Raw genomic sequence first — 10,423 nt, 5'->3', positions numbered from 1 at the left:
AACTGCCTAAGTACCAGCTTTTGTCATTTTCCTACCTCCATATCATCTCGTCTGCTACCAATCGCTAGTTCTCAACCTCCTTCGCTACCTCGAGGACACGTGCACGAACGTCTTCAAGGTAAGTGTTACCCATTCTGCCAAAACGAAAGTGGGCGCGAGGCGAAGCGATGAATGGATGGGCCTTTAAATTCTCAAATGGTCTCGAAATGACAAAAGTTGGCACTTTCGCAGTAATTGGCAAAAAAATAAAAGAGACATCTGTGTGTATTGAACTCAGGCATTGGGTGTTTTGAATTGAGATTTGCCCGGTCCTATGTGCAAGTCGGCTCTGGGGTGGTTGTATCGAACTCCTGCGGGGGAGAACGAACCTGAAATGGTGTATTGAGTCTTAGTGAGCCGCTATTGGCGGTTGGGTTGAACATGCCTAGTAACCGGAAACTTGATCATTCATTTTTAATGGTATGAGCTTTTACCTTTGGAAAGGAATACTGGGACAAGTACATGTTTGTTGGAGGCTGAGGAAGTTTGCTCACTACCAGATGGCATCTCAAGATTTGAGTGCAATCTTTTGTTTTGAGAAGACCGTCTCTCAAGTGGAGGTGTTGTTGTTGTTAACGGTAAATGCCGAAGTGAGTAGATTAAAGTCAATTAAATCTATCCTCTAAACTTCAGTGCTCCTGGCCATCCACCAGATTAACCGGTTTGGGACCGGTCCATCCTGGAACGTTCAGCCGGTTAACTGAACCGTGCAGAGTCGGTGTGACACTCCCACTCACCGCTACTGCACGACGTTCGTCTTCGTTAAGGATCGCTACTCAGCGGCGTTCCTCTTTTTGATCCTGCTTGCCTCGCGAAGGAACGCTTGCGATTTCGTTCCAAGCGGCTTCGTCAGCATGTCCGCAAGTTGGCGCTTCGTGTCGACGTAGTCCACCTTGATCGTAGAGCGTTCCACATTCTCTCGAATGAAGTGATGTCGGATATCCACGTGCTTGGTCCTAGCGTGATACCCAGCGTTACTTGCAAGTGCGATAGCACCTTGATTGTCCTCCCAGACCTGCGTCGCTCCCACTTGCTCGTGACCCATGTCCTTGAGAATAGCACGTGTCCACAGTACCTCTTGCGTACACAGACTCAGAGCCATGTACTCTGCTTCCGCTGAGCTGAGCGCAACCGTTCTCTGGTACTTGGACTTGAACACAACCGGAGCGTTCCCAATCATGACCATGACACCTGATACGGAACGCCTGTCGTCAATGTTGCTTCCCCAGTCTGCGTCCGTGAGCGCCTCTGCCTTGACACCTTGCGTTCCACTTTGGTAGACGATACCGTGCTGCCGAGTTGTCTTCAAGTACTGCAGGACCCGTATCGCTGCCTTCCAGTGTTGCGTTCCAGGATTCTCCAGGAAGCGTGACAACTGCGTTACAACGTACGCAATGTCCGGTCGAGTGCATGTTGTGATGTACATCAGGCATCCGATCAAGGGATGGTACGGGCTTGACTGCATTTCACGTCGTTCCTTCTCCGTGGCTGGCGACATTATCTTCGACAGCTTCATGTTTGACGCGCATGGGTTATCCAACATCTTGGCGTTCCGTTGGTTGAAGCGTTCTACAATGTCGTCAATGTACCGAGTTTGCTTGATCATCAGCGTTCCAGCTGCCTTATCATGATCAATCTCCATCCCCAGGATGAACTTTGCCTCGCCAAGCTCTTTTATCTTGAAGGTACTCTTCAGAGCGCCCTTTACTTCGCGAATCTCTTCGCGTGTCTTCGCCGCAATGATCATGTCGTCCACATACAAGCACACGTACACGAATGCGTCCCTGGAACGCTTGACGTAGACACACTGGTCGGCTCCACAACTCTTGAAACCGTTCCGCAGGAACACACGATGGTTAGTCTTGTTCCATGCACTTGCAGCTTGCTTCAAACCATATATGGTCTTTAGCAGCTTGCACTTCATGCCTTCAGCGCTCTCGAGACCAAGTGGAACGTCCATGTAGACCAAATCCACCAAACCACTGTTTAGGAACGCTGTGTCAGCATCCAGTTGCTCCATAACGTAGTCGCATGCCACACACACAGCGAGTACAACTCGAATCGAGTTCATGTTTGCAACAGGAGAATACGTCTCAAAAAAATCGATTCCAAACTTCTGCTTGAACCCTTGAGCTACTAGGCGTGCCTTGTAGCGGATAACACGACCGTTCTCGTCACGCTTCTTGGTGAACACCCAGCGACATCCAATGGAACGCGTAGCCGTTCCGCATGGAACCAACGTCCACGTTCCGTTCTGGGAATGAGAGTGTAACTCAGCCTTCATAGCCCGACGCCATTCAGCTGCTTCATCACTGGCGATAGCTTCTGCGTACGTGTTCGGCGTATCCGGGACGCCTCCGATGCTGGCCGCGTATGCCAACACTGCCTCTGCGAGTAAACAGTCTTCATCGATCCTAGGACGCTTAGGAGACGGCGGTCCATCACTACCTCTTTCAGACTGACGTTCCACATCGTCATCGTAGCCGTTCCCAAGCAGAAACACCGGTTCTCGAGGTCGGGTTGAGCGTTCCGTTTCAGGATGGAAGATTATCCGGTCCTCTTGGAACGCAGGAGGTTGTTAGCGGTACGTTGCCAGTTCCAGTCCACTCGACCGGCGTTCCTCCGGTGCGGGTAGCTGTGGTAGCTCTGCGTTCCGTTCCGGTTCAACATCGTCCATCTCAATGTCTTGAGCAGGTTCTTCCGCTTCTTCCATCGGTTCATCTTGAACAGACTGTCGTTCCACTTCTGGAGCTGGAGCCACGGTGTCGTCATCGTTCCTTGTCACATGGATGATCGTTCCAGAAGCTGGCGACGGCGTGTCATAGATACCGCCCACCTCACGCTCGTCCAGCTTTACCGATCGTGACACCTTGACCTTGGATGCATCCAAGTCGTAGACACAATACCCTTTTACGTTCTCTGCGTATCCGAGGAACGTGCACCTGAAGCTCTTGGGTTCCAATTTCGTTCTCTTCACGTCATCCACGTGAGCGTCCTCTTGTGATTTAAACACACGTAGGTGTTCCATCCGTGGCTTCACTTGGAACGCCAACTCATATGGCGTGACATCCGAGTTGGATGTGTTCGTGGAACGGTTGATAAGGTACACTGCAGTACTCACCGCTTCAGCCCACCACTCCGTTGCCATAGACTTGTAGTATAGCATGCTTCGTGACTTCTCCATGATGGTACGGTTCATGCGTTCCGCAACACCGTTCTGCTGAGGGCTGTATGGAACGCTGCGTTGATGCACGATGCCATTCCGCTGACAGAGTTCCAATACCGTCTTGTTTACAAACTCCGTTCCATTATCGGAACGCAGGCACTTCAATCGTTCCCCCCACTAATTTTCATACAGCGCCTTGAACTCCTTCAGCTTGCTGCCCACCTCACTCTTGCTCTTCATGAAGAATGTCACGACATACCTTGAGTAGTCGTCTACAAAGGTCAGCACGTACTTGGCACCCCCCTTTGAGAGCGTTCTCATTGGTCCCATAACGTCCGTGTGTACTAGATCCAACACACGCGTTGTCTTCGTCAGTGATCGTGACGGGAACGCCGTCACGGTCTGCTTTCCCTTCATGCATCCACCGCACAACGTCTCGCACCCCCTTCTTACTGGCGGGATACCGGTCGTGGAACGCTGGGTCTTCGTCAGTTCGTTCTTATTGGGGTGACCCATGCGAGCGTGCCAAAGCTCCCACTCGCTGTCTGCATCGGCGTATTCCACGAAACGGGCCCCCTCCTGCTGACAGTCCAAAAGGAGCGCCTTACCAACCTTCTTCCCTGACGCTATTGCAGCGTTCCGTTCCCAAAATACACAACTGGAACGCTGGAACTCCACACTCATTCCGCGTTCCGCGAGCTTCCCGACTGACAATAAGCGTCTATCGAGCCCGGGGATGTGGAGCGCGTCCACCATACGGATGCGTCTACCGTCCAAACCAGTCAACTTGACCGTTCCAGTTCCTGCGACGTGCAGCTTCTTGCCGTCTGCAATCGTCACCTCCGTGCTAGTGTCCAACGACTTGTACTCAAACAGGTCGTTCCGGTGAGGGGTCATGTGCGACGTCGCACCGCTATCAATCAGCCACCCGGCCGAGCGTTCCCCACCAACTGCAAACACTGCATCGTCTTGGCTACCCTTCTTCGTAGCAGGACAGTCCCGCTTCATGTGGCCCACGAGGTCACAGTTGAAGCACTTGCCCTTGAAACCAACGTTCCGCTTCGGAGCGGTTCACTTCCGACCGTTCCCTCGGCCGTTTCGGAACTTGCCTGCGTTCCCATTCACTTGGAACGCCTTCTCCGTGGTTTCCTTCTTCTCGAGTCGCTCATACTCCTTCAACAGCTTCTCCTTGGCCTCGATGAGCGTCACACCCTTGGCGTTCTCCAGGATAGACGATATGAGCTCGTATTCGGCGAAGAGGCTGCTCAGCAGTACCACCAGCTGACGTGCCTCGTCCAAGGGCTCTCCCAGCGTCTGCGAACCGACGATCAGCTCATCGAACGCATCCAGATGCTTGGCCATAGACGATCTGCTCTCTATCTTGAGCTCGTGCAGTCGACGCGTCATCGTCACGCGGTTATGGAGCGTGGTGCGATTGTAGAACTCGCGGAGCGTTTCCCATGCTTCCATGGAACGCGTCGCCCACCGGATCTTGGTCTGGTGCTGGAGTTCCACACCCTGGGCGATGATGCCAAGCGCCTTGGCATCGTTGACGAGCTACGCCTCTGTGATCTCGTTCTCAGGCTTGACGACTTGAATATGCGCAAGCAAGCCCTTTCTGGTTAGCGTCATGCGCATATTGTACTCCCAATGGAAGTAGTTCCCATTCCCGAGGAGGACTTCGGCACGCTTGGTAGTCGTCATGGTCTTGAGCGTTCTTGAGTGGAGCGTTCCGTTTCTGGAGCGTTCCTGCCTGGAGCGTTCCGGTGGAGTTGAGGTTGCGGGGTTAACCTGTTGTTGTTGTTGACGGTAAATGCCGAAGTGAGTAGATTAAAGTCAATTAAATCTGTCCTCTAAACTTCAGTGCTCCTGGCCATCCACCAGATTAACCGGTTTGGGACCGGTCCATCCTGGAACGTTTAGCCGGTTAACTGAACCGTGCAGAGTCAGTGTGAATTAACAGGAGGCAATTTACGAATGACGTCAGGGCTCTGACGTCATTAGGCAACAATAGGGTTAAGGGAGCACCCTTAACCCTATTGCTGCCGCTGCCAATAAAACCCACATTTTACTCAACCAAAATGTAAGGATTTTATTTTGAACGAATCATGTCGTTTGCGGAAAACCAAACATATTGCTTCTGGGGGCCTTCAGAAAATGACGCAAAGCACAAATCAATAGGCATTTGCGTGCAGAAATGCGATGGCGAACAAGTGCATTTGTGAGGATATTTGCAATTGAAATATCTAAAAGATAATCACACAAATTTGATACCTGCTCGAACGTCGCCGATGGCAGTAAATCCTGCTTTCTTCTAACCGAGTTTTCCAAGAAAAATCCCGGTCAGCGCGGCCGCCTCCTAAATTACGCTTTCTACAAGCCCAAGCATGTACAGTGTCTCAGGCGTGGTCCACCCCCTTCCTCGGACCATTGCAATGTCTGTTGTTTTGATGTAATTACAACTATTTCGGCGCGACCCGCGATCTGCTGTCCATTTATATTTGGCTGGACATCGTCATTTGATTATGTGATATCGCAATTTGCAGAGACTCCAAAACAGTTTCTGCAAAATGCGAGCGATTTAGTGCGACCTACCCCCATTAATTGGCTACAGGATTTGTGCGAGCGACATTTGGGATCTGCTATATTTTCTGACCCCCCCCCCCACTGGGAGCAATGACACTCTTTCAGCGCACTAATTTTAGGTTAAAACAGCCTTTGACACCTACCGCTTAAGATTCTCTAATAAACTCGCAAATTCGAGTAATAAAACGTTTCAGAAAGATGTAGTTCGACTACTGGGCTCCACCTAGTATTATATGATTTTTCAGAAGTTAACCCACACTTGATATTTGCAGCACAGACATGTCCCTAGCAAGCAGTGTGCAAAACTATCTTCCTACCTAGTACTGATTGTACTAGTTGCTATAATCTCACAGCACAATTTACTTCATCCAAGCACAAGGCTCAAAGGTCCAGCAAAACAAACCAGTACGATGTTTCCATGGCCAGGATCTCCGCGTGAAAGGAAAAGGGAATACCGTCCACCTCCACCTGTGTACTTTGTTTCTGCTCCAACCCCGCCGCTCCCAGTGGTGTATGCTGCACCCCCTCCACCGGTCGTGTACGAGATTTCTGCACCTCCACCTGTTGTGTACGAAGTTTCGGCTCCCCCTTCAGTAGTGTATGAGGTTCCGGCCCCACTCATATGTGAAGATACACCCCGTGACGACTACTGTGACTACTTGCCACGCCGCCACCACCATCATCACCACCGTGGTTGGTGATCAGATCCAACCTCACTGGTCGCTTTCCTACATGTGATTGTATACGGCTTACATTCTTCGAAGGCAAAAAATATAGCATTTGCAGAGGCTGTTAATGAACAATTAGCTTCACATTCGGCTGACCTTAGGGTATGCTATTTAAGACGGTTTTCATAACAATAAAATAGGTTTGAGTACTCTATTTGGTAAGTGTACGCCGGTTCCTGTCAGAAGTATTTCGATTTTTTAGACGTTCAGAGGCTCGATTTCCGGTAACAGGGGACCTTTCTGTAAGTAAAACTAAATCAAATTTGTATCACAGACTGACGACGATACCAATTTTGAGACAGTGCCTGCGCCATTGTGCTTGTACATGCATATCTTCAGTCGTTGTTGAATTCGCTCTCATATCCCAATCAACCGCGTTACTGCTTCATAATTATTAGCACTATTCAATTAATCCACTTCCTCGACACGCTTTGCTTGATAATTAAATATCCGACGATGCTTATGTGGAAGGCTACATCTCGCGAAACACAGTAGTGGCAGTTCAGGAGTTTCACCATGGCCACCATATCATAACAAGCACAGCAAAAAATTAGAGTGAAAGCCTCTCTATTTTCTTACCATCAAGATCCAGATTCAGATTACTTGAGTTTCTCTTTTTCTTTTAAAGTGTTGCATTGGTGAGCTACATTATGTACCTTTAATTGAGAAAAGAGCGTGAATTTAAGCATTACAAATAACTTGACTTCACTAAAGACATTTCTAAGTACGAAATAAGATTTTGCTCAAAGCAGACGGTTGTAAAGGACGTTTGAACCATGATTTTGAGCCGGCTTCAATTGGTTCGGAGCTCACAATAGCCTCATTTTGTCCTGTGTCTCACTTCGGGGATTATGTGTCATTCTACCTAAAAACTACTGTACAAGCACAAAAATCTCAAGATGTACCGCCCACCCTACTCACAAATGCGTTTTGTAAACTTTAGTTGAAATTTGCTATCTTCTTAGCACGCAAGACAGCCAGCACATCGCTGTTTGTGGCCACTGATATGGCTTTATCTAGCACGTTTAGAGACCATTCTGCTGACGCACATATCTCCTCGACGATTCCATGTCGGCCAGTCCGAGCTGCGCTTTCCAAAGCTTTTTCTTTGACAGATAGCGGGTAGCTGTATGTAAACAGTAACACCTTCACGACTTCGGCCCTTCCCACACAGACAGCTTTCTGGAACGCTTCTAGCGCGATCTCGGGAGATATGTCTGCCACCTTTGATAACGCCAATACAAAGTCGGCGCCCAAACAGTTCTCAGTGACTGTAATAAAAGAGTCATTAACCACAGTACGTGGAACCAGTCCTGTAGAAAGCAAGAATTTCAAGATGGCGACACGCTCGCTAGTGCCCATGAGAGTATAATGGCCATTCCCAGCTGCATTTCTGAACGCTGTCTCTACGGATTCAGCAGGGTCGTCCAGCTTATCGAACAAATAATTGGAGATAGCTAGCTTACTCGCATTCTCGAAGGCTTTTTTTGTTTGTCGATCCGAGATTCTGCTGTTCTGGACCAAAAATTCGACTGGACTGAATTTTCCATGCCGAGCAGCTATCAAGAGAGTTTCACCGATCCTGTCCTGTGTTACACGTTCTGTGTTAAGTATCATTCTCAGCACTTCCATTTGATCTGCACATACTGCATTATCCAAGGCGTAACCGAGCAGCTTGGTCTCCTTATGCCCTCGGCGATATAGAAATTCAATCGCATTAGCATACCCGTCGCCTGCAAGATTCACGAAGAAATCCTCAAATGGGGTCTCGTTGTCTTGCTTCGTGATAACGCCATAAATACAGTCCGCAACTTGCCCCATCCCGTAAATCAAGGCTTTCTCCAGTCCTTCACTAAGATCCAATATACGATAATATCGAGACACGAGAAAAATCGCTGCCTCGGACTGTTTACCACAAATGGCGAGGGACAGTGCAAAACCTATGCTGTTTATCGACAGTTCAACATCCGCAGTGTCGGCAGTGTCAGCAGTGTCAGCTGCGATTAAAAGAATATCCAAGTAACCTCTCGCTGCAGCAATCCCAACGACAGTCCGTGCCATTTGACGACATTCATCAGCACTGTCCACCAGAGATAATAAGAAACGCACAACATCGCAACTTCTGCTTTTTGCGGCAGTATGAATTGCTATTCTGCATACGTCCCACGCCCCGCCCTTCAGCTCGTTCGAGTCAAACATGTGTGGCGTCAATAGCTCCAAGCTCCCGATATCCTCGAGTCTAGCAGCGAGTAATACTGCGTCCAATACGTGGGAATCATATCGATCGACTAAAGATTTTAGCCAATCGAGTTGGTTAGTCGAAGCGGCTTCCACCATGGCCTCCTCTGGTGGCAGTAGAAAGTTCTCGATTTCATTCAACACATGCGGTAAAGAGCGGAGGTTTGATGGGAAATTTGTGTCCCGGAATGTCTTGTACCGAGTCCGACACGCTCCCAGTCTGGGCTTCTTTCTCTCCGATTTATTGGATCGTGTGTCTGTTGACGGACGCTTCATACGGGAAAATGAAAAGTGCTGTATCTCGTCAATAACTGTAAACAAGACCCAATCAATCAATCAATTCTAATACACAATAACAACGAATCATATTGGATGGGTGATTTCAATACAAAAAAAAACAAAAGGCTCACGAAAGCGATTAAAATGGATATAGTCAGGGGCCAAAGAATATCCGCGTCCTGCTGAAATGCTTTCAGTTTTATCCTAAACAGCGCGGGGAATATGGTCCAAATGCCAAGGAAGAAACGAGAAGCTATTGCTCTTTTTCAAAGAGAGTTGTGTTCCGGGTGAGGCTACCTTTGCGATGACCATGTACGATATGCTTTCCATGGGGATGCCTGTACGGTCATTCATTGATATCGCTGGATGTGGAGTGTCAGCAACGTAACAAGTTGCCGGTTGTGGTCACGTTTACATCGTCAAGTGACGGAGGATACTGTAGCGTATCAAGGAAGAAGCTTTACTAAGTGATACTCGGAATAATCGCGGACTGATTACGACAGGCACGCTTAGGGTAAAACACTCAAGACATATTTGAGTGAACAGTGAAAACTTGATCATGACCCGATAGAAACGTTTTCTAAAGGCTCTAGTCCAGCAGTGGTCATTTAGCATGTACATGAAGTTTTACGTGTGGCGCCTGAATTATGCTCGAAACTACGCTGGAAACATCGTGGCAAGAAAATTACTCGACGTAAGTCGCAAAAAAAAAAAACGCGCGCTAACATCTTTCAGCGCAGCAGCGATCGACGCCGCTGGTATCTTCTTAAAGGCTCAGTCGCCACCAGACTCCCATACATCTCGAGCGCTCGACGTATCTCTTTAGGAAAAGCAAGCTGCTTGTTGTGGAGAGAAGTACATGCAGTGATCGATGCTGAGGCTGTAATACTCTTTTAATCCCTTCCTTTGGCACTTGGCCGTAGCCAGTAGAAGCCCATAAAGCTCATTACGTCGATCAACAGTCGCATTAACACAGGTGGTTTGTATCAACTCCTCGTTACAGTAGCCTCGCTCATACTACATGTAGTTGTACATGTACTTGATCGCAAAAGTGAATCCATTTCGACACATAGGTTCTTCCAAACGAAATATAACGAGCTAAACCTGTTGAGCAACTCTGTGTTGTTCCCTTTCGACCACTTTTTTTTTATGAGCCAGTATGTCAACATGATTGCCAGCTATCGCGAGTGTACTATTACTACTTCGCTATTCAGCTTCTTCGATTCGGATAACATACCTTACTACGCCCCAGCTAACCGATAGAAGAAGCTTCGTCCAGTACTTTTCACGCTGTATTTCCATTCACTTTAAGGAGAGACTAACGATATCGCGACGGTCCTAGCAACATGCATCGTAGCCTTCTTGAGGGTTTTGTACTTGTTTCAGC

The sequence above is a fragment of the Phytophthora infestans genome, genomic scaffold, assembly GCF_000142945.1.
Source record: "Phytophthora infestans T30-4 supercont1.35 genomic scaffold, whole genome shotgun sequence".
Classification (NCBI taxonomy): Eukaryota; Oomycota; class Peronosporomycetes; order Peronosporales; family Peronosporaceae; genus Phytophthora; species Phytophthora infestans.
This window is presented reverse-complemented; position numbering follows the sequence as displayed.